At 41.8% G+C, this 25,671-nt stretch overlaps 1 long non-coding RNA gene across 1 annotated transcript; it reads right to left on the reverse strand.

Moving 5' to 3' along the window:
* On the reverse strand, positions 1-25,200 carry LOC134757664 (uncharacterized). Its single transcript, XR_010131914.1, has 2 exons — positions 16,024-25,200; positions 1-1,608 (listed from the first exon to the last, which is right to left on the reverse strand). It is a non-coding gene; the product is annotated as an uncharacterized lncRNA (long non-coding RNA).
* Positions 25,201-25,671: the final 471 nt, after the last annotated feature.

Consider the following 25,671-nt stretch of genomic DNA (forward strand, 5'->3'; position numbering starts at 1 on the left):
TAGTCCTCAGTTTTTTTCTTTTTAATTGATCATTCTTGGGTGTTTCTCACAGAGGGGGATTTGGCAGGGTCATAGGACAATAGTGGAGGGAAGGTCAGCAGATAAACAAGTGAACAAAGGTCTCTGGTTTTCCTAGGCAGAGGACCCTGCGGCCTTTCCGTAGTGTTTGTGTCCCTGGGTACTTGAGATTAGGGAGTGGTGATGACTCTTAATGAGCATGCTGCCTTCAAGCATCTGTTTAACAAAGCACATCTTGCACCACCCTTAATCCATTTAACCCTGAGTGGACACAGCACCTGCCCCAGAGAGCACAGGGCTGGAGGCAAGGTCACAGATCAACAGCATCCCAAGGCAGAAGAACCCCTCCCAGTACAGAACAAAATGAAGTCTCCCATGTCTACTTCTTTCTACACAGACACAGCAACAATCTGATTTCTCTATCTTTTCCCCACCTTTCCCCCTTTTCTATTCCACAAAACCACCATCGTCATCATGGCCTATTCTCAATGAGCTGTTGGGTACACCTCCCAGATGGGGTGGTGGCCGGGCAGAGGGGCTCCTCACTTCCCAGAAGGGGTGGCTGGGCAGAGGCACCCCCCACATCCCGGACGGGGCGGTGGCTGGGCGGAGGCGACTCCCACCTCCCAGACGGGTCGGCTGGCCGGGCGGGGGCTGACCTCCCTCCCGGATGGGGCGGCTGGCCGGGCGGGGGCTGAACCCCCACCTCCCTCCCTGACAGGGCGGCTGGCTGGGCCGGGGCTGACCCCCCACCTCCCTCCCAGACGGGGTGGCTGCCGGGCGGAGACGCTCCTCACTTCCCAGACTGGGCGGCTGCCGGGCAGAGGGGCTCCTCACTTCTCAGACGGGGCGGCTGCTGGGCGGAGGGGCTCCTCACTTCTCAGACGGGGCGGCTGCTGGGCGGAGGGGCTCCTCACTTCTCGGATGGGGTGGCTGCTGGGCGGAGAGGCTCCTCACTTCTCAGACGGGGCGGCCGGGCAGAGACGCTCCTCACCTCCCAGACGGGGTCGTGGCTGGGCAGAGGCGCTCCCCACATCTCAGACGATGGGCGGCCGGGCAGAGACGCTCCTCACTTCCTAGACGGGATGGCGGCCGGGAAGAGGTGCTCCTCACTTCCCAGACTGGGCAGCCGGGCAGAGGGGCTCCTCACATCCCAGATGATGGGTTGCCAGGCGGAGACGGTCATCACTTCCCAGACAGGGTGGCGGCCAGGCAGAGGCTGCAATCTCGGCACTTTGGGAGGCCAAGGCAGGCTGCTGGGAGGTGGAGGTTGTAGCGAGCCGAGATCACGCCACTGCACTCCAGCCTGGGCACCATTGAGCACTGAGTGAATGAGACTCCGTCTGCAATCCCGGCACCTCGGGAGGCCGAGGCTGGCGGATCACTCGCGGTTAGGAACTGGAGACCATCCTGGCCAACACAGCGAAACCCCGTCTCCACCAAAAAAATACAAAAACCAGTCAGGCGTGGTGGCGCGCGCCTGCAATCGCAGGCACTCGGCAGGCTGAGGCAGGAGAATCAGGCAGGGAGGTTGCAGTGAGCCGAGATGACAGCAGTACAGTCCAGCTTCGGCTCAGCATCAGAAGGAGACTGTGGAAAGAGAGGGAGAGGGAGAGGGAGAGCTAGTCCTCAGTTCTTAACACACATACGATAATTCATACTGCAGAGAAACTCTACAAACCAGTAAGATGTGACAGTGCTTCTGACAACATCTCAAACTTTTCTAATCATAAAAGAAATCATATTGGTGAGAAATCCTAGAAATGTGGAGAATGTAACAAAGTATTTAAATGGTTGTCACACTTGATTATAGGTAATATTCATATTGGAAAAATTTCCTACAGGTAAGAACAATGTGGCAAAATTTTTAACCAATACACCTTATTGCACAGAAAATCATTTATATTTGAGAAAAATTGTAGAAATATAGACTGAAAAAGACGTCAATATCTGCTCACATCTTACTAAACACCAGAGAGTTCATGCTTAATAAAAGCATGATAAGTGCAATTACTGTCAAAAGATCTTTCAGAAAATATTATCCTTTAAAGTGAAGGAGAGTATTTATATTAAAGATGAACATTACAAACATAAAGAGGGTTGAAGTACCTTTACTTGTATGAGATCTTATTGTCCACATTTCGTGCTAGAGAAAAACTCTGAAGAGGTCGCTCAAACTTTGCTCAACATCAGGGAATTTATATTGGAGAACTGTCTTGCAAATGTAATAAATTTGGGAAAACACTTTTTCAAACACTACAGCTTAGAAAACACCAGAGTTTATACGAAAATATATTTTCAAAGATGTAGTAAAAATAAAAAAATTTTAATCCAAATTTAAGTCTATGTAAATACCAGAATTTATAGTAGAAATATATAAGGAAGTGACACTTCGAATATTCTACTAAATGAGAGTTCTGAGTATAGAAAATAAAACTAAAGTTGGTAGAAAAATTATTTGTATATAATGTTAAGAGGAGTAAAAGATTTTTTGTAGAGTAATAACTATATTCAGATTATACTTTTTTTCTTGAAAAAATTACAGATTTTTTGAAAAGCAAATGATGTAACTCAACTCATTATTTTCTGCTGTTTCTTCATTCTTATTCACTTGTGAAAGTTTGTGATCATTTGTTGCTGCATCAGAGGTATGAGAGATCCTTTTTCATTAGATGGGCATTATTTATGATCTTTTCTATGGATGAATAAGAATATTAAAATGTAAGATGCGTGGTGAAAATCTAAGTGGAGAGGTTCTTTGTGGTTAACTTATACTATTGAGTGATGCACAAGGTAGGTGTTAAGAGTAATATTCTTTTGCATTATGAGAAAACTAGTATATTATTCATATATTTTACTAATTGTACTTTTTTTTATTATACTTTAAGTTTTAGGGTACATGTGCACAATGTGCAGGTTAGTTACATATGTATACATGTGCCATGCTGGTGCGCTGCACCCACTAACTCGTCATCTAGCATTAGGTATATCTCCCAATGCTATCCGTCCCCCCTCCCCCCAATTGTACTTTTATATAATAAAATGCAGTACATTTTAAAAAATTTTAAATTCTGTGTGAAGGTAACTGTTTCAACATTTTTAACATGGTAAATATTATTGTGCATTCAATAAAGTGTTGTTATGCCACAAAGATTAACCTTTTCCACCTTACCAAATGGCATACGTAAAAGATGGTAACAATATACTATTTGGTAACATAGTGGACTAACATCTGTAGTCATCTCTTTTGCCAGTGGCTTCGAACTGCATATAAGTTAAAGAATATTGTTCTTATAGGTTACATTTTTATTTTTATTTTAATCATTTAAATTTATTTTTCTTAATTTTTGGGGGTACATGAGTATATATACTTATGCCATATATGGCATATTTTGATACACAAATACAATATATAATAATCACACTGGGATAGGTGTGGTATCCATCACCTCTAGCACTTATTCCTTTGTATTAAAAACAACCCAATTCTACACTTTTACTTATTTTAACATGTACAATTATGGCCAGGTGTGGTGGCTCACGCCTGTAATCCCACCACTTTGGGAGGCCGAGGCAGGTGGATCACCAGGTCAGGAGTTCAAGACCAGCCTGGCCAACATAGTGAAACCCTGTCTCCGCTAAAAATACAAACAATTAGCTGGGTGTGGTGGCAGGCACCTGTAATCCAAGCTACTTAAGTGGCTGAGGCAGGAGAATCACGGGAACCTGAAAGGTGGAGGTTGCAGTGAGCCAAGATCATGCCAGTGTACTCCAGCCCAGGTGACAGTGTGAGGCTCTGTCTCAGGAAAAAAAAATATATATACAATTGTTATTGCCTACTGGTTTATTTTTATGGTTATAATAAAAATTATTTTAAAATGTGCAGTTATGGTTGGGTGCAGTGGCTCACGCCTGTTCCCAGAACTTTTGGGAGGCCCAGGCGAATGAATCACCTGAGCTTAGGAGTTCGAGATGGCCAGGAACCTGGGAGGTAGAGGTTGCAGTGATCTGAGATCGTGCCACTGCACTCCAGCCCAGGCGACATTACAAGACCTCGTCTCACGAAAAAAAAAAAAAAAATGAACAGTTAAATTGTAATTGACTAATGGGTTATTTTTATGGTTATAAAAGAAATCATATACAAGTATAAATAAAATACATACATTGCTGAGTCCTGAGTAGATATCTTAAAATGTTATACATATATATATATTTGAACATGTGTCCTGTCTGCATGCAAACACATACAGACTTTAGTTTGGGTTAAATATACATTACTCTAAAAGATAAACTTTAGGTGTAAGGAAATTATAAAGTAAGTGAGTTTGTGTGAGTAGAAGTTTGTACTTATTTTCAGAAGAAATATTGGGGAAAAATTATTTTAACAAGGTGACTAGTATAAAACTAAAAGCCTCAAAAATGCTGAAAGCAAATGTATACTCTGTACTGAATTTATTACTAGAGTTATTGTATATGAAAGTGTTTCTTAATTTTCATTTTGAGATAGTTGTTAAGGCATAGGAATGCTACTGACTTTGATGTTGCTTTTGTATTTTGAAAGTTTAATAAATTTGTTTAGTAAAATCTTAGACTTTTCTTTTTTCTTTTCTTTTCTTTTTTTTTTTTTTTTGAGATTGAGTCTCTCTTGTCACTCAGGCTGGAGTGCAGTGGCATGATCTTGGCTCATTGCAACCTCTACTTCTTAGGTTCAAGCAATCCTCCTGCCTCAGCCTCACAAGTAGCTGGGATTACAGGTATTGTGCCACCAGGCCTGGCTAATTTTTTACTTTTTTTTTTTTTTCTATTTTTAGTTGAGACTGGGTTTCACCATGTTGGCCAGGCTGGTCTTGATCTCCTGACCTCAGGTGATCCACCTGCCGCAACCTCCCAAAGTAGTGGCATTACAGGCGTGAGCCACTGCGCCCAGCCAGTCTTACTTAGGTTTTTCTATACTTCAGATTATGCATAGGGATAAAAGATAATTATACAGGAATAATTAACTTCCATTTGTCCTATCTGGATGCTTTTGATTTTATTCCCTAATTCCTTTGTCTTGGATTTGTACTATGTTTAGCAAGACTGACTTTAGTAAGGATGAGTGGGTATCCTTGCCTTATACTAGCTCTTAGAGTAAAATCTTGCAAGGTATCTCTGTTTAATATGTTGTTAGCTGTGTATTTTTTGCTAATATGTGACATTTATTGGCTGAGGTGCCAATAATTTGATCTATAATTAGTTTTTCAGAGATTATCATAAGGGAATGTCAAATTTTGTCAAACTTCCGTTGTGCATCTATTCTTCTGTACTCTGCATCTATTTACATGTTAGAGATGTAAAATCACAACTAATTTTACATATATACAGAAAATCATCAGAGACTACTATGAACATCTCTATGCATGCAAACTAGAAAATTTGGAGAAAATGAATAAACTGCTGGATACACAAAACTTTCCAAGATTGAACCAGGAAGAAACAGAAGTCTAGAATGGGCAAAAATGTATAAAACATATCATGAAATTAAATTAGTAATAAACCTACCAACTGTAAAAGCCCTGGATTATGTAAAATCACAGCCAAATTTTACCACATATACAAAGATGGGCTTGTACTACTACTGAATATACTCCAAGAAATCCAGGTGGGATTCCACCCTAACTCATAATATCAATATTATCTTAATTCCAAAATATAGTGAAGGCACAACAAAAAAAGGAAACTGCAGGCCAATATTTTTGGTAAACATTGAAACAAAAATCCTCCATGAAATACGAGCAATCTGAGTTCACAAGCACATCAGAACGTTAGAATAAAAATAAGACAAGAATATTCAGTCTAACACTCCTATTCAACATAATTCTAGAAGTCCTAGTCAGAGCTATCCAACAAAATAAAGAAATTAAAAGCATCTAAATAGAAAAAAAGGAAGTTAAATTATCTTCACTGATGATATAATGCTCTACCTAGGAAACCTTAAAAATTTCCAGAAATATTTTAATTTTAAAATGTAAATTATGACTGTTGAATACCTTCATTTCTGTGCATTTTTTGGTTAATATTATGGCTGATTGACAACATGTCTTAAGAAAACTTCTTGGACCAAAGCCATTACTTTGTTAACGTAATTTGAGACAAAATAGCAATGAAAGTCAACATTGATGAGTGAAACAGCTATGATCTAGTCCCTGGTAATCATTTCCTCTCCCACCCAACATGCAAGCACCATCTTTGTGTCATCTCTCCCAGTTCTAAGTGTTGCAGGACGCAGAGGACTAGAAAGACCAGTATCGGTGAATACAGGAGCATATTTATTTTAAGGTAGGCATCAGCTCAGTGGATTCACATCCAAACTTAAAAAGCAAAGACTGAGCTCAAAGACTGAGCAAACATACAGAAGCAAAACAAAGGCAGTTACCTATATAATGACAAGTCACGTAATTTATAGCATAACTGATGACTTGGCATAACTTGTGGCTTGGCATAGCTGGTAGCCGTGGAGCTGCGTTGAATGAAAAAAGAACTGGCTAATATAGACATTTGTTTGTTTGTTTGTGTCCTTCACCCTTGCTTCGGAGGGGACTGTCTGGAGCCTATTTCTTTGGTTTTGCCTTCTCGAACAAGGTTATCTTCTAATTTTCCTTGAAGTGAGATTGCTAGGCAGAGGAAAACTTTTCTTTTTAACCCCTGCCTTGCCACATTCTGGGCTTTGGCTTTTACTTTTCTTGGAGTTAATGAATGCAGTACTTATTATTTTAAATTTCTGTCTCAGTTTCTCCCCTTTGATGCTTTTTATAAACAAAATTTTAATAGAAAGCATCACTATTACTTGATTCATTAAGAGACAGCAGGTTTTCTTCTTTAGGAACAGGTTGATATTTATGCAGAGCATTAGGTGAGTGGTAGTTTGCCTAGCTACAATTGTCTCTATAGTTGATTGAATGCTCCTAATAAGGAAGGATTAAAGGCAAGGAAGTATCAAACAACCTCCTAGTATGGTTAGAACTAGTCCTTTTAAGGTTTTGAATCCATCAAAGGAGGAAAACCAGCCTCCAAAGAGGGAATCAGGAGTCCACCCTTTCCAGGTCTGGACTGAAATATGGGCTAATTTTTTCATTCTTGCAGTTATTTCTACAAAGCTTTCTCATTGTTATCAATTTTTAAGCAGCAATTAGTTAGATTAAACTTTTCACATATTCCTTCTTCCTGGGCTAGGAGATAGTCTAAAGACAGGCTATTTTGATAAATGGCCTTTCTCATTTTTTGTGGGCTGCTGGGCAAAGAAGTCTAATGCATTTGTTTTTTCATTAGTGATAATTTCAAGGACTGCCTGCAACCTTATGATGCAGTTAAGCATGTAAATTGAGGTGCAGTACCCCCATGACCCATTTTGTGTCTAGGTAGCTGGCCCACATTATTGAATCATTCTTTCAGTGGCCAATCTGTATCCTTCAAATCTCCTTGTTTTTTTTTTTTTTTTTGAGACGGAGTCTCGCTGTGCCACCTAGGTTGGAGTGCAGTGCCGCTTGGCTCACTGAAAGCTCCACCTCCTGAGTTCACACCATTCTCTTGCCTCAGCCTCCCGAGTAGCTGGGACCACAGGTGCCCATCACCATGCCTGCTTAACCTTTTTGTATTTTTAGTAGAGACGGGGTTTCACCATGTTAGCCAGCATAGTCTCAATCTGCTGACCTCGTGATCCACCTGCCTCGGCCTCCCAAAGTGCTGGGATTACAGGCATGACCCACCATGCCTGGCCCCCAATCTCCTATTTGTATGTCTTTTTTTATGTTTATATTTCTTTTGTTTCTTCTCTTAATTTCATCATAGACAGGATACCCTAAGGTTTTTCCTTGTTGCAGTGGGAGTAAAAAGAAATATGGCTTAATTGTCTTGAATATACAAGCCCCTATCTATTTTCCTTGTAACTGTTGGTAGGCCCGTGGCCCACAGATCCAATCAAGACCAGAGGGTGCTTGTCAGGTATTTGGAGCTTCAAGCTGATACCAGGTGTGATTTAGAGAACAGAAACAGGAGAACGGATTTGGATGAGGTGATTTGGAGTCATTTCTGCCCCGCCACAAAGTTTTTCTTAGTGTTTCATTATAATATTGCTGTTCTAAGCAGGTTAGTTCTCTTACTGGGTTTGTAAAAGCCTTTCCCCAGCGAGCAACACAGTATCTTCCAATGACAGAAGTTTTTCAGAGCCAGAGACTTGAACTTACAGGCATTGGTTCAGGGAAATAGTCAGTTAAAGTAAAATTATCTTGTGGCATGAACGTTTTTGCTTTTCAAGGCCACTGGTCTCCCATGTTAGTTCCTCTGTAAACATAACATGAAGAAATGCCTAGGCTGCCAGCAATGTTTTGAGCCAGCTGAACAAACAGGTTCTCAGCTAAAGGAAGAGACTCTGGTAACTTCTAGTTTACATGCTTATAGAATGATTTAAAGACTTGGAATTGTTGCTGAGCCAGACAGGTACAGATTTCCTTTTTGATAACATATAGGTAGGTTGCTGGGTATGTATTTATGTAGACATGTATGGAGTAACCTGTAGTCCACATGGGTAAGTCTGACTTTAGAATGGTGAAGTTTACAGGATTACAGGTTTTTATTTTGCAATCTGGTTTTACTGGCATTTTGGTAAGCATAATTGGCCTCTGTTGTATGCTAAGGTGCCATGATATGCAATACCAACAATCCTTTTTTGGGATCCCAGCGGAACAAGGAGGAGTTACTCTTGGCATGCATATATATTTGTAGTTATTTCTATAGTATTTAAGGGTAAGTTACCACAGACGGGTGAGTCTAGTATGCTGCCTGATAGGCATCCAAATACAGAGAAACAGGCCCTTGGTAAAAGGGAGGGACCTTGGTTTGGTTTAAGAGGAAATTTTGCTTTGACATTGCACGAATCTTACACCATTCACCAGGTGAAAATTTAGAGTCAGAGAATACATAAGGTTTGTTATTTTCTGGGCCACAAATTGAGCAGCTGGTCTGATTGTAAGTACAAGTTCCTGTGAGTCCCTGTACACTTATAACTATGGTACAATAGATTTTTAGTTATACCAGTCCCTGACCAGGTAGTATGTGTACAGTGGGGACACCCTTCTATAGGTGCTTCTTCTAGCATGGTTAAGGGGGTAACAACAGCAAAACAATATACAGCATATTTATATTCAGCAAGGACGGAAGAGGTCTTTATTTGGGGGAGGAGACTGAGCACAGTGACAGAACAATAGGAAAACAGTATTACAAGGAAAACTACTACTTTTAAGATTTTTAACCACATTTACTGGCTTGACAAGTTCTTAAGCTTTGGCTGTGCATAGACTAGTCAGATTCCTGTGTGTGACTAGAGTAGGGCTTGTTGTCTTCTTATGCTTCCGCCATTCATAGACTGGTCAGCTTCCAGAATGACCAGAGCAGGGCAGTTGTCTTTAGCAGCAGCTTGGTCTCATCTCAGGATCAGCCGGGTTGGATGATCTGGGTCCTGCTGGCTGGTCCACTTGTCTTGGGCTGCTGGTTTTAGCCAACTGTGGTAGATCCAAGGCACAACAACTGAAACTTTAACAGCAGTGGGAATGGACTAGATTACAGTATAGGACCCATCCTATATGGGTCCTAGAGAAGTTGGATTCAACTTTTTAAACAAAACAGTCTCCAGGTTTAAAGGGGTGTACTGGGTCTGTCAGACTTACAGGTTTTTTTTAATGTACCAAGTAATGGACACTTTGCATAGCTATCCGTAGAGCCTGCATTTGCTTTTTAAAGTTAATTCCCCTAGTTCCTGGAGATCAACTTTTATTTCGCTTATGATTGGGGGAGGCTGACTGAACAAAATTTCATAGGGCAAATACCCAGTTTGTTTGCTGGGGGTGCAACTGACTCAGAGGACGACCATAGGCAAGACTTGATTCCATCTTAGATGAATTTCCTGATATTTTTTAAGTAGCTGCTTGAGTGTCCTGTTCATACATTTCACTTTTTCTAAACTTCATGGCCGATAGGCTGTGTGTAACTTCCATTTTATTTTTAATAGTCTTGTTAAATCTTGCACTATTTCAGCCACAAATGATGACTCATTGTTTGATCCTAAAGTTAAAGGCAGTCCAAACCTGGCGATAATGTCTTTTAAAAGTACTTTAGTTACTTTTCATGCTTTTTCTGTCCTGGTGGGGAAAGCCTTAACACATCCTGAAAAGGTGCAAACAAGCACTAGCACGGACTGGTAGCCCACAGCATGGACAGTTCTGTTAAGTCTGTAACCACGCTTTTACAAGGCATGGCTTCTACTTTCTGAATTCCTGGGGTCCAAGTGGGCCCCTGTTGAGGGTTGTTTTGAGCACAGGTTAAGCACTGTTTACAAATGGCTCAAGTGATGGCAGAGAGCCGTGGCACATAGAAATGGCATTTTAGTAACGTTTCTAGTGCCATTTTTTCCGTGAGTTCCTTGATGAATTTGCTTTACAAACATATGAGCTTAAATCTTTGAAATGGCTAATCTCCCATCGAAGAATTTCCACCACCCTCCTTGAATATATTTTTCAGCCTCCTGGGCAAACCAGGGTCTTTCATTTGGCGTATAACTTGGGTTTTCTTGGAGAGGAGGTTCTGGGAGGAGAGCCATAGCTAAGGCTTCCTCTGCTTAAAAAAAAAAAAAAAAAAAAAAAAAATGCAGCGTAATTATTGCTATCTGTTTTGCCTCTCTGTCTGCCTTTTTGTTTCCTTTGGTTTCCGGTGTTCCTGCCTTTTGGTGTCCTCTGCAGTGTATTACAGCTACTTTTTCTGGAGCCCATACAGCCTTTAGGAGCTGTAGAATCTTTTCGTTATACTTTATTTTTTTTTCTCCAGCTGTTGAAAGGGTTTTTTATTTGCTTTTTTTTTTATAGCTCCATGAATATACAGTGTGGTAAAATCAAATTTAAAGCCAGTGTAAATATTGACCTTCTTATCTTTTGCCAACAACAGTGCTCTTGTTAGGGCTATTAATTTTGGTTTTTGAGCTGATGTTTTGACATTCGGGTTTCTGAGGTGTTGGTTTATAAAATTTATCCGACTGTAGGATACCTTATCTGTGGTTTTGACGCAGTTATGGAGAGGAGCTCCCGGTTTGATGGGGAGCAGAGTAGCCAGATTTAGGTGTTTACTTTTTTTTGAGACAGAATCACACTCTGTGATCTCAGCTCACTACAACCTCCACCTCCTGCCTCAGCCTCCCAAGTAGCTGGGGCTACAAGCACGTGCCACCACACCAAGCTAATTTTTGCATTTTTAGTAGAGACGGGGTTTCACTATGTTGACCAGGCTGGTCTCGAACTCCTGACCTTGTGACTCTCCCTCCTCGGCCTCCCAAAGTCCTGGAATTCCAGGAATGAGCCACCACACCCAGCCTGTTTTTAAAATAATGTAAGGGTTTTTACATAGAAGCCCTTAGTACTGAGTCATTCTTGGGTTTGATAACCAATGATGCCCTCTTTGATCCATTAAAGTTATAACTGAGTGTGGCACCTGGATGGTTAGCTGCTGTCCCAGAGTTAATTTACTAGCCTCTTGTGTTAACAAGACAGTGGCAGCTAAGGTTTTACAGCAAGAAGGATTTCCTAGCACCACGGAGTCTAGTTGTTTGGATAAAAATGCCACTGGGTGATGCTGTGATCCTATAACTTAGAGTCAGAACCCCGTAGCAATTTCCTTTTGTTCTTGAATATATAGAAAGAAAGGTTTACTTATATCTGGTAGTCCTAAGGCTGGGGCCTGAGTTAAAGCCTCTTTGATTTGTTTGAATGCTATTTCCTGATTAGTTTCAGGGGTTGGAAGCGCACAAATGGACTGCTTTTCCTTATACCTAACCTGGCATTCCTCGTGGCTTACTATGAAAACTAGACATTTAACCTCTTCATGGCAAATTTAGGCTTTCTTTTTAAATACTTTGTAACCTGCTTTCAATAAGAGATGGAGGTGGTCTCGGGTTTTATGATAACAGTCCTCTCGGGTTGGGGCCGCCAAAAGGTTGTCCATGTACTGTAACAAGGTGCACTTATCATTTGGCAGGGTATAGGCCTTAAGTTCTGAGCCCAACGCTTCCCCAAAGATTGTGGGAGAGTTTTTAAACCCTTGCAGGAGCCTAGTCCAGGTGAGCTGTGTAGCTTCTTTGTCCCACTGAAATGCAAAGATAGGCTGACTAACTGGTGCCAAGCAGATACAAAAGAAAGCATCCTTCAAGACTGTAAACCAGGCAGTACTTGCTGGAATGAGTTCCATTAAAGCATACAGGTTGGGTACCACTGGATGGATAGGTACCATGGCTTGGTTCATGGCATACAAGTTCTGCACTGGTCTATACTTATTAGACCCTGGTCCTGGCAGCAGTTTTTGTACAGGCAAAAGTGGAATATTCCACGGCAACTGGCACTGGACTAAAATCCTATGTTTATGGAGCCACTGTAAGTGTTTATAAGTGCCGTGTACAGCCTTTTGGGGGAAGTGGGTACTGATGAACCCGAACAGGAGTTGCTCCTGGTATTAATTTTACTACTACTGCTGCATGATTTACAGCTAACACAGGTCAGTTGTCCTCATCCCACACTCCAGGAATTTCTTTAACTAACTGAAATAATAATTTTTCTTTTACATAGAAGCCCTTAGTACTGAGTCACTCTTGGGTTTGATAACCAATGATGCCCTCATTGGTTATGAGGGCATATGAGGTTGCATTGAGGTTGCATTGGTGCCTGCGATTTATTTTTATAAAGTCTCCACTCCTCAACCTGTGGGATGGTAAGGATTAACACCATGGCCTTTGGGTGAGTCAGATTTAAAGTCATATCTCCCTGTGGGCCAAAAGTAATTTGTGCTTGCAGTTTTTGGAGTAGGTCTTTTTCTAACAAGGGAACTGAACAATTTTGGAGGTACAGAAAATCATGCTGGACTTCTCGTCCTTCTATAACACACCTCTTTGACCAACAGAATGGCCTCTTCTTTGAGACACCAGTAGCCTCTACAATCGTTGTATAGTTCTTGGATAGTGGCCCTATGGGTCAAGTTACTACAGAGTATTCAGCCCCAGTATCTACCATAAAGTCCATTAATTGGCCTCCCAACTTCTAATGCAACCATAGGCTCCTGGAGGCCCAATGAGAAGGAGCCCAGTTTGTCCTAGTTCTCATATCTTTTAGCCCCTGCCAGCCCGATTAGATCAGTATTGCATTGCTTTAGGGTTTGGCAGCCCCTCACCAATGGCCTCTTTGTCACACGGCCTTAGCCATTTCCCTCTTTGCCCTCTGGACATTCATCTTTACAGTGTCCTTTCTTTTTGCACCACGCACATTGATCCTTCTCTAACCTTGGTTGGCTCTCGAATCCCTGTCTAACTTGACCTCTTCCAGGTCCATGTCTGCATCCTCTCATATTACTAGTTTCTCTATGAGGGCTGCTGCTTATAGATTGGGTTTTGTTTTTTTTTTTTTTTTTTTTGAGACGGATTTTCGCTCTTGTTGCCGAGGCTGGAGTGCAATGACATGATCTTGGCTCACTGCAACCTCCGCCTCTCAGGTTCAAGTGATTCTCCTGCCTCAGCCTCCCAAGTAGCTATGATTACAGGCATGCACCACAATGCCTGGCTAATTTTTGTATTTTTTAGTAGAGATGGGGTTAATCCATGTTAATCAGGCTGGTCTCAAACTCCCAAACTCAGGTGATCCACCCCCCTCGGCCTCCCAAAGTGCTGGGATTACAGGCATGAGCCACCGTGCCCGGCCTTGATTGGCTTTTTTTAAAGCCTCTGTTTGACTTCCTTCTTTGCCCCCTGGTCATGGTTAACATACACTTTGGTGGCTACTTTTATAAGCTGGGTGGCATTCATGGCTGCAAAACCTCCCAGTGTCTGAAGATTTTGCTTAATATTACTGTGGGCCTGTCCTACAAATGATGTATTTACCATATGCTGATTTTCAGCAGCCTCAGGGTTAAACGGGGTGAAAAGCCGGTATGCCTCACAGAGTCCTTCATAAAACTGGCTAGGGATCTTACTTCCCTGAAGCACCTCTGAGATCTTTCTTATATTGATAGCCTTTTTTCCACCATCCCTTAGCTTTTGCATAAGTGCCCTTTGGTATCTCTGCAAATGCTGAAGCTGAGTTGCATCTTCTGAGTCCCAGTTGGGATTTTGGTCTGGGAACTGGCCCTGAGCATATGCCTGAGCATTTTCTTTTTTTTTTTTTGAGATGGAGTCTCGCTCTGTCACCCAGGCTAGAGTGCAGTGGCACCATCTCGGCTCACCACAAGCTCTGCCTCCCAGGTTCACGCCATTCTCCTGCCTCAGCCTCCCAAGTAGCTGGGACTACAGGCACCCGCCACCACGCCCAGCTAATTTTTTTGTATTTTTAGTAGAGACAAGGTTTCACCATGTTAGCCAGGATGGTCTTGATCTCCTGACCTCGTGATCCACCTGTCTCGGCCTCCCAAAGTGCTGGGATTACAGGCATGAGCCACCGCAGCCAGCCTGCCTATTTACTGCATCTGCTCACGCATGGGCTTCTAGCCAGCAGAGAGCTGTCTAGGTTACTATCCTGTGCTCCTTAGTGTTATACAGCATGAGAAGCTGCTGCCTGCAGTCTGGTCAGGTTGGATTCTGTGTCAGAAAGATGGACTGCATCAGATCTATAAGAGCTTGGGGCTTCTCCATATAGGAGGGAGTATGGTGTTTCCAGTTTAAGAGATCAGTGGTTGAAAAGGGCTGACAGATGAAAGTCCATTCCCACCCTTGGACTTGGCCTTGGTTATCTTAATAAATGGGTCCTCGTGTCTCCCTGAGAGGCATTTGCATATCTCAAGCACAACCAGATCTGAGATGGCCTGCTTGACTATCTTGACTTCTTTCCCTGACCTCTCAAGTCTACAGTCTTTCACTTCAGGGTGAGAGTTGGGGTGTGCTAGCTCCTGAATCTGGTTCCCAGGGGGCTGCTGGCCTTGGTAAAGTGGGGTAGGCTGTGACATATGGAGTAGGAATCTTTATTCCCTCTGGTGGCTCCTGCAAAACTGGCTTTTCTTGCTCCCTCTGGGCCTTCTTCTTTAACTCTGTATCTGCTGGCGAAGCTGCTCTTACTTTCATTTTTTGGCTTGGCTTAGGCCACAAGTGTTTTGCAATAAGCTGCTAAACAGGGCTGGATTCAGGCTGGTCTTGTTTGTGCTAGATTTAACCATGAGTCAATATAAGGAAACTGATCTGGATACCGAGGCTGTCCTCTGACCTGTCACCACCTTAAATACACGGCCAATTATTTTCCTATCTATAGTTCCTTCAATCAGTCATCCAACACTAAAAGAAGGCAGTTCTAATTCACAGAGAGTTAACCTCTGGGGGGTTAGCTTAACTCCATAATTCCCTGTAAAACCTTCTTTAAAGTTCTGTAACATGCGCTCCAATGGAGTGGACTTTGATGACTTTACTCCCATTTCCTCCCTTTACTACGCAGCACACCCACTCTTCCTTTTGCCTCAGACTGACCAGACCATCCCCAATTACGGGAGTTTTCAGATGCCGCTTGGCTTTGGAGAGGTCCTTATTCCCACCACAACTCTGAGCTGTGGGGCAACTCCTATTGGACGTATACAGTTTACCACTAGTCCAGGGCAGCCCCATACTTTGCTCGGAGCACACAGTCAATGCTAAGAGATCTGTGACTCCCCACGTCACTCCTTGCATTGTTTTCTCCTGGAACCATCTCTTTCACACAGTTTTATATACGTCCCTGTTCCCAGTTCCTGTGTTCCTAATTGGGGTGGCAAGCAACTCTCACCACCTCCAGTTTCCTTTACCTAACCGACTAAGCAAGCCACTCTCGCATCCTGTGTTGGTTGAGGTCTGAGATTCTTCTGAATTGGCAAGCCCCTCTCGCCGCCCCAAGCCTCTCTGGGTCGGACTACTAGTTACACCCCAGGAGGTGATCAAGCTCCCCTTCCGTCCTTACGGGACGGGTCCTGCCTTGGTCCCCAATAACTTACCGTGGTTCCTAAAGTGCGCTATTTCTGGAATCATCCTGTAGCCCTTCTGAGGCTCCGCTGCACTGCTGGGTAGGGATGCCGGGTCATGGGAGAGCTGATTTCCCCTCCGGGCTGAAGTTCTCCCGGCGGTGCCTGGGTCCCAGGTTTCCCTTGAATCAAGGCTCCAGCCCCGATTTTCCCTTGAATCCGGGGCTCCAGCCCCGAATTCAAGGCAAAGGAGACAGTCTCTGCTCCTGGCTGGCTCGCCAAGAAATGTGGGACACAGAGGACTAGAGAGACCAGAATGAGTCAATAAAGGAGGATATTTATTTTAAAGTATGCTCTGGCTCAGTGAATTCACATCCAAAAAGCTGAGCCTTGAACAAAGACTGAGTGAGATTTTAATAAGTAAACTTACAGAAGCAAAACAAAGGCAGTTAATTATATAATGACCAGTTTATGTAATTTATAGCATAACTGAATTCTTGGCATAACTTGTGGCCTTTAATAGCTGGTGGCCTTGTAGCTGCATTGAAAGAAAAAACAAGAACTGGCTAAATACAGACATTTGTTTGTTTTTGTTTCCTTCACCCTTGCTTCAGAGGGGAGTGTCTGGAGCCTATTTCTTTGGTTTCAACTTCTCAAACAGCATTATCTTATAACTGTCCTTGAAGTGAGCTTGCTAGGCAAAGAAAAACTTGTTCTTTTCTTTTCAACTCTTGCCTTGCCACATTCTGGGCTTTGGCTTTTACTTTTCTTGAAATAAATAAATGCAGTAATTACCTCATTAAGAGAGAGGCTTCTGAACAAATTGATCAGCAAGTCAAACTCTCTGCTTAATCAGCAGTAACTTTATTTTCACTCTTCAAAGGCATTTTACCTGTCTGAAATGCAAAGGGGCAGTTCAAGTGACTGTGCTGAGCTGGTCCTTTCCAGTGTCAGTCTATTCACATTCACACAGGTGATCTTCTGGTGTAAGGGGGTGCACTTCAACAGCATTATCACAGCAATGTGGAACAGATGTAACAGAATAAAAGATGAATCACTGCCTTCCAGGAAAAGGAGTTAATCTTATTCATTTTGTGTATGAGTATGTGGAGAATAAAGTTACAGAGAATGCTTTACATTAGTAGTGCAGTGCAGATCCTATGCAATCTTGTTTGTCAAACATACCCTGGTTTTATTAAGTACTATGTTTCTGTATCCATCCCTTATTTGATTCTGATAATTTCTACTTTATCAATTTAAATATTCACTCAACATCATCCAGATTTCTGTCCTTGATGCTTAAGTCCTCAGACATAAAATATTATTGATAAAAACATGAGCCTTTATTTAATTTTACTACACAGCATTTCTTTAGCTTGGAAAGCCAAATTTGGTCAAAATGAAATATAATAATGAATATAAATCATTTTGGAAGTGAATTCAAATTATTTAAAATATTAAATTTGATAGATATATGTGTGTCAGAATTTTTTAAAAATTTGAATACATAAAGCTGAAACTTGAAAAATATACATGCTTTTAAGACAAATCACTTTAAAAGCATGATCATTTAAGTTTTTAATTTAGCAGTTTTGGCTATGTTGAAAATGTAAATATGAAATATCACATAAAATAATGTTAAGAAAACAAAGCAAAGCACAATCGTCCTGAAGGCTGTTGTGAGACCTCGGTTCTTAGTTTCAAAAATTTAAACGAGACACAAAAAAATGAGGATGCAGCCTAGATGGATTTACTGCAAAGTAGAAACACTATTTTAAAAGTTCGGTGCAAAACACTCCTGAGAGAAAAGCAATTCAGGATGGGCTGCTTATAAGAATGAGACAGCAAAGACTGGAAATAGAGAGACTCCATTTATGGGAGTCTTACATAATTATTTACAAAGAGTTAGAAAGTGGTGTTATTAGCATGTTCTGGGTGGTCCTCTTGGTGCACATACACAGTGGCTGTACATGCTTGTTTATATGTCACATATCTCATTAGCATATGTCACATATCTAATTAGCATCTCATTAGCAAAAACTCCACTCACGTGTGTTTTTTAGTATTACGGTGAGTAAAAGGTCAGAGGACAAGTAAAATCAAAATGTGCATGCTCTTTATGGGGGAATATCCCTACTAGAGAGCTTTGCTTGAATGAGCTGAAACGCAATGCAAATGTTGGGGTTTATTGTGTTGATAATATGCTATCACCATGAAATCGCCATGGCTGCTGCATCCTGAGGACATGGTGACCTTCTTGGCTACCTAGCCAGCTTCAATAATACTTATCTTAGTTTATTTTCAACTATCAACTCTGAGAGAAAGATTTACCTGTTATGTCAATATTGTCAAAAGTGAGAAAATGACAATTTTAAAATCAAACATATTTGAGCTTGATTTGGGTCACTAGCTGTGTACCCAGGAGAAATTATTTTACATCCCTGGAGCTTCAGTCAATATGTATGCATTGGTGTATGTTTGTTTTTTTGGTGTAGGTTTTTGTCCATTTACATTTTTAAAGATATTTTTTCCTACTTTATGCTGATCTTAAGCTACACAAAACTTACCAAGAGCTCTATTTTACTTTTTTTTTTTTTTTTTTTTTTAGTATTTATTGATTATTCTTGGGTGTTTCTCGGAGAGGGGGATTTGGCAGGGTCATAGGACAATAGTGGAGGGAAGGTCTGCAGATAAACAAGTGAACAAGGGTCTGTGTTTTTCCTAGGCAGAGGACCCTGCGGCCTTCCGCAGTGTTCGTGTCCCTGGGTACTTGAGATTAGGGAGTGGTGATGACTCTTAACGAGTCTGCTGCCTTCAAGCATCTGTTTAACAAAGCACATCTTGCACAGCCCTTAATTCATTTAACCCTGAGTGGACACAGCACATGTTTCAGAGAGCACGGGGTGGGGGGTAAGGTTATAGATTAACAGCATCCCAAGGCAGAAAAATTTTTCTTAGTACAGAACAAAATGGAGTCTCCCATGTCTACTTCTTTCTACACAGACACAGCAACAATCTGATCTCTCTTTCCTTTCCCCACATTTCCCCCTTTTCTATTCGAAAAAACCCCCATCGTTATCATGGCCCGTTCTCAATAAGCTGTTGGGTACACGTCCCAGACGGGGTGGCGGCAGGGCAGAGGGGCTCCTCACTTCCCAGACGGGGCGGCCGGGCAGAGGCGCCCCCCTACCTCCCTCCCGGACGGGGCGGCTGGCGGGGTGGGGGCGGGGGCTGCCCCCCACCTCCCGGACGGAGCGGCTGCTGGGCGGAGGGGCTCCTCACTTCTCAGATGGGGAGGCCGGGCAGAGACGCTCCTCACCTCCCAGACAGGGTGGCGGTCGGGCAGAGACACTCCTCAGATCCCAGACGGGGTCGCAGCCGGGCAGAGGCGCTCCTCACATCCCAGACGGGACAGCGGGGCAGAAGCACTCCCCACATCTCAGACTACGGGTGGCCGGGCAGAGACGGTACTCACTTCCTAGACGGGATGGCAGCCGGGAAGAGGTGCTCCTCACATCCCAGACGATGGATGACCAGGCAAAGACGCTCCTCACTTCCCAGACGGGTTCGCGGCCGGGCACAGGCTGCAATCTCCGCACTTTGGGAGGCCAAGGCAGGCAGCTGGGAGGTGGAGGTTGTAGCGAGCCGAGATCACGCCACTGCACTCCAGCCTGGGCAAGATTGAGCACTGAGTGAGTGAGACTCCGTCTGCAATCCCGGCACCTTGGGAGGCCCAGGCGGGCAGATCACTCACGGTCAGGAGCTGGAGACCAGCCCGGCCAACACGGCGAAACCCCATCTCCACCAAAAAATACAAAAACCAGTCAGGTGTGGCGGCACGCGCCTGCAATCCCAGGCACTCGGCAGGCTGAGACAGAAGAATCAGGCAGGGAGTTTGCAGTGAGCCGAGATGGTGGCAGCACAGTCCAGTCTCGGCTTGGCATCTGTATTTTACTACATTTTTCAACCAAAAGGTTAAATACTTAAATATTGAAAGTGGCATTCTGGATTATCCTTTTCCATGCAGACTACATTGCAGTTTTTCCTTATGTGGTGCAAGGTTATAAAAATGTCATTCAGTTGATTTCTTAAGTAAAAGTAGAACATGTTTTCTCAGACAGTAGCATGAGAATTTTTGACATACTACCATTAGACATAATGAAAACAAATGAATAAATGTGTTGAAATTTGTCTTTATTCACAAGGTCATTAGAGGCTAAGTCATGGCAACACGTGTAGTTCAATTCAAATTTTTTTGTGTAAAATTTTGTTGAGCCGCATCCATCTGCATATGTAACACTAATTTGGTAACAGCTTCTTTATACTAAGCCAGAATTAATTTGTCCTCATGGTTTTGTTTTAAATGTGTGAGCTGTATTATATCACATTTGAACAAGTAATATAGAGAATATAAATTTAGAGAAAGAAAAGTACAGGCACACTAAAAATGAATTAGAATCTGGCAGCTGACACTGATTAACAGGTTGAGCAAATTCAACTAGACCTAAATTTCTGTAAACAATTTTGAAAGACAGAATTTTAATTAAAAACATCTTCAACAACATAATAAACCTATGAGATTAAAAAAAAAAGTTGGTTTACCCATCATCAATCAATACTAGGTTAAATTAGAAAATTGTGAACACATCATACAAAAAATAAAATTACCAAACTATCCTCAGACTTCATCTGATTAAAACAAGACTTCTGGGTATTTGAAAGCACCAAATTATTGATGAAAAATATTCTGAACAGATCCTTGATCTTATCTACATATTACTACTAAGTAAAACCTAATACAGCTTTGATTTCTGAAATATTTGTGAATGTCTATCACTGCACTCAAAAATCAAGAAATTATTTCATCTGTCTAAATTTTGAGGAAAATATTTGCTATTTTAATTGAATACCAGTATTCATGTAATGTGGCAAACCACCCATTTCTTTAGTATTCTGCTATTTTTATAAAATAAGCCAGAATTTGTGGAGACATTTGTAAACAAAAAATCTTTTCTAAAAGTTAGACATCAGAAAATAGCAATATTAATGTTACGTTATATACACAGTTTGCTAAACCCTACCATAATCTGTAAAGTTTTTTGCGTACAACAATCTTAGATTACCGAAAACAAAATAAAATTTTTTTTTTTTTTTTTCCAGACAGAGTCTCACTCTGTCACCAGGCTGGAGTGCAATGGTGTGATCTCGGCTCACGTCAACCTCTGACTCCCAGGTTCAAGCCGTTCTCTTGCCTCAGCCTCCCTAGTAGCTGGGATTACAGGTGCCTGCCACCATGCCCAGCTAATTTTTTGTATTTTTAGTAGAGACGAGGTTTCACTATGTTGGCCAGGCTGGTCTCAAACTCCTGACCTCAGGCAATCCACCCACCTCAGCCTCCCAAGGTTCTGGGATTAGAGGAGTGAGCCACCATGCCCAGCTAATGAAATTTCTTTCTTATATTATGCTTAACATATATACATATATATATCCAGACAGACAGGAACTATGACTGCCACTTTAAAAAACAAATATTTCAGCACAATACAATGTTTTGTGTATGTACAGAAGGAAAACCAAACTTTGAAGTTTTCAAATCATAAACAGGAGCATTATTTGTGATTCTAAGCTTTAAATATATAAAACAAATATTTATTCTTTTTATTATTATACTTTAAGTTCTGGGTTACATGTGAAGAACGTCAGTTTTATTACATACATGTACACATGTGCCATGGTGGTTTGCTGCAACCATCAACCCGTCACCTACATTAGGTATTTTTCCTGTTATCCCTCCCTTAGCCCCCCAGCACCTGACAGGCCCCAGTGTGTGATGTTCACCTCCCTGTGTCCATGTGTTCTCACTGTTCAACTCCCACTTATGAGTGATAACATGCAGTGTTTGGTTTTCTGATCTTGTGCTAGTTTGCTGAGAATGATGGTTTCCAGCTTCATCCATATCCCTGCAAAGGACATGAACTCATCCTTTTTTACACCTGCACAGTATTCCACAGTGTATATGTGCCACATTTTCTTTATCCAGTCTATCATTGATGGACATTTGGGTTGGTTTCAAGTCTTTGCTATTGTGAATAGTGCCACAATAAACAGACGTGTGCATGCGTCTTTATCGTAGAATGATTTATAATCCTTTAGGTATACACTCGGTAATGGAATTGGTCAAATGTTATTTCTAGTTCTAGATCCTTGAGGAATTGCCACACTGTTTTCCACAATGGTTGAACTAACTTACACTCCCAACAGTGTAAAAGTGTTCCTATTTCTCCATATCCACTCCAGCACTGTTGTTTCCTGACTTTTTAATGATCGCCATTCTAACGGGTGTGACATGGTATCTCATTGTGGTTTTGATTTGCATTTCTCTAATGACCAGTGATGAGCATTTTTTCATATGTCTGTTGGCTGCATAAATGTTTTCTTTTGAGAAGTGTCTGTCCATATCTTTGCCCATTTTTTGATGGGGCAGTTTGTTTGTTTCTTGTAAACTGTTTAAATTCTTTGTAGATTCTAGATATTAGCCTTTTGTCAGATGGCTAGATTGCAAGAATTTTCTCCCATTCTGTAGTTGCCTGTTCACTCTGATGAGTTTCTTTTGCTGTGCAGAAGCTATTTAATTAGATCCCATTTGTCAATTTTGGCTTTTGTTGCCACTGCTTTTGGTGCTTTGGACATGAAGCCTTTGCCCATGCCTATGTCCTGAATGGTACTGCCCAGGTTTTCTTCTAGGATTTTTATGGTCTTAGGTCCTACATTTAAGTCTTTGATACATCTTGAGTTGATTTTTGTAAAACGGGTAAGAAAGGAGTCCAGTTTCAATTTTCTACATATGGCTAGCCAGTTTTCCCAATACCATTTATTAAATAGGGAATCTTTTTCTCATTGCTTGTGTGTGTCAGGTTTGTCAAATATCAGATTGTTGTAGATGTGTGGTGTTATTTCTGAGGCCTCTGCTCTGTTCCATTGGTATATATCTGTTTTGAATTCTGCATTTCCACTTTACGAATCCCACAGTTCTGCTATTTCACAGTAGGATTTGACACTAAATAAGTATTTTTTGATGGTGACAGAGTGATATCAATTTCTGAGGCCTCTGTTCTGTTCCACTGGTCTACGTATCTGTTTGGTACCACTACCATGCTGTTTTGGTTCCTGTAGCCTTGTAGTATAGTTTGAAGCCAGGTAGCCTGATGTTTCCAGCTTTATTCTTCTTGCCCAGTATTGTCTTGGTTGTGGAGGCTCTTTTTTGGTTCCATATGAAGTTTAAAGTAGTTTTTTCCAATTCTGTGAAGAAAATCAATGGTAGCTTGAGGATAGCATTGAATCTATAAAATTACTTTGGGCACTATGGCCATTTTCACAATATTGATTCTTCCTATCCATTAGCATGGAATGCTTTCCCATTTGTCTCTTCTCATTTCCTTGAGCAGTGGTTTGTAGTTCTCCTTGAAGAGGTCCTTCATGTCCCTTGTAAGTTGTATTTTCCTAGGTATTTTATTCTCTTACAAGCAATTGTGAGTGGGAGTTCACTCATGATTTGGCTCTCTGTTTGTCTGTTATTAATGTATAGGAATGCTTGTGATTTTTTGCACATTGATTTTGTATTCTGAGACTTTGCTGAAGTTGCTTATCAGCTTAAGGAGGTTTTGGGCTGAGAAGATGGGGTTTTCTAAATATGCAATCATGTCATCTGCAAACAGAGACAATTTGACTTCCTCTCTTCCTATTTTGATACGCTGTATTGCTTTCCCTTGCCTGATTGCCCTGGTCAGAACTTCCAATACTGTGTTGAATAGGAGTGGTGACAGAGGGCATCCTTGTCTTGTGCCAGTTTTCAAAGGACCGTTTATTCATCTTAATTTAAAATACAGTGGTTTTTGAACAACTCAAGTAGCATTAGACTATTAAAAACATCATGAGCCACACAAGTGTCAACTGCATTTTCAGAATTATGAGAACTTAGAAAAAGCAAACCAAACACCTGAAGTTTAGTTAAAAACATACTAAACTACTTTGTATTTGCCCTTGTGATGAGAATCATCTTTATTCATTTTGGAACAAACAGGAAATGCTGTGGTGGTAACTTGCTGGTGGTGACTGTGATGATATTTACTGTCCTAGGGATGATGGGATCCAGTGGACCAGAATCGTCAGGACCTTACTATGGTCACTGCTGTTTATTCTCTTCTGTCATTCATTTCCCAGACTCCTTCATCAGTTTCATTTCTATCATTGAGTGAATGATTTTGCACTGCTTTAGCATCTGCCTTTGATTTCTGCTAATTTTCTTTGTTCATTTTTCTTGTCCATCTCTGGTGGCTGCTTTGCTATTCAACTTTGAGGAGTTTGTGCTGCTTCACCCTCAGCTGCTCCAGCAGTCCATCCATTTGCCTCAAGCTCTCTGGCAGGGTCTCCAGGTTCTTCTGTGTCTGGTGTCTGAGATTTATCAGCAGGAGCTTGTTTTCAATGACCACAGCTACCGCCGTCTCCTGCCAGTGGGGTGGTTTCTACAAGAGGCAAAGTGCCCATGCCCGGAGACACCTTGGTTATAAACCTTGGTCATGGCCCAGTTTGGTGCACAAAAACCCAATGTCAACCAGAGCATTTCGCACAGATGGGTGAGCTTTCCTTGGCACATGTGGCAGTTCCCCCATCATCTCTATGCTGCCACCTCCCCTTACACAAAGGATGGTGTAGGGGCCTGAAGACACCATGGAAGAGTCCAGGGAGTTAGGAGGGGCTGGGCCAGGCAGCCTCAGGCCCAGAGCATGGCAGCACCCCCTCACACCTGAGCAGACATCAGCCACTGCCACCTCGGGGAGGACAGAGGAGCCCAGGCTCCCCCAGCCAGCCTCACTCTAAACCAGCAGAGGAAAAAATTATTATTATTATTTTTTTAAGTGACATGGAGTCCCGCTCTGTCACCCAGGCTGGAGTGCAGTGGCACAATCTAGGCTCACTGCAACCTCTGCTTCCCGGGTTCAAGTGATTCTCCTGCCTCGCCTCCCAAGCAACTGGGACTACAGCCGTCCACCACCACGCCTGGCTAATTTTTGTACTTTTAGTAGAGATGAGGTTTCACCATATTGGCCAGGCTGGTCTCGAACTCCTGACCTTGTGATCACCCCGACTCAGCCTCCCAAATTGCTGGGGTTACAGGCATGAGCCACCCCACCTGGCTGAAAAAAAATTATTTTCTAAAAAACAAAAAATAGTATAAAAAATAATATGCAGAAGAACTTGCATATCTAACCTAATCAAATTTTTATTCTTTTTCTTTTTATTTCTGCCTTTTCCTCTTAAATTGTGCTCTCCTGAAGTCATGTTCCATCCTCATGTGGGAATTTAAAAGTAATTATAATGGTCACAAATTTAGAAACTAAAAAATTTTAATACATTTTTGCCCACAAGTGCTGGTTTAACATTAAACTTTCAATAGTGCTTTCTGAATTCTACACTTTATTTTCTATTTGATTCTGTTAACTAAAATATAGGAAGTAAAAATATAATCTTGATTTGCAGTTTCAGTTTACAAAGGATATGTATTCATTCTTTTAACCTAAATGTGTGTTGAGCACACATGATATGCCAACCATTTGGTAGCCTTAGAAAATAGAAGCCAGGCAGGGTGGCTCATGCCTGTAATCCCAGAATTTTGAGAGGCCA

The sequence above is a fragment of the Gorilla gorilla genome, chromosome 20, assembly GCF_029281585.2.
Source record: "Gorilla gorilla gorilla isolate KB3781 chromosome 20, NHGRI_mGorGor1-v2.1_pri, whole genome shotgun sequence".
Classification (NCBI taxonomy): Eukaryota; Metazoa; Chordata; class Mammalia; order Primates; family Hominidae; genus Gorilla; species Gorilla gorilla.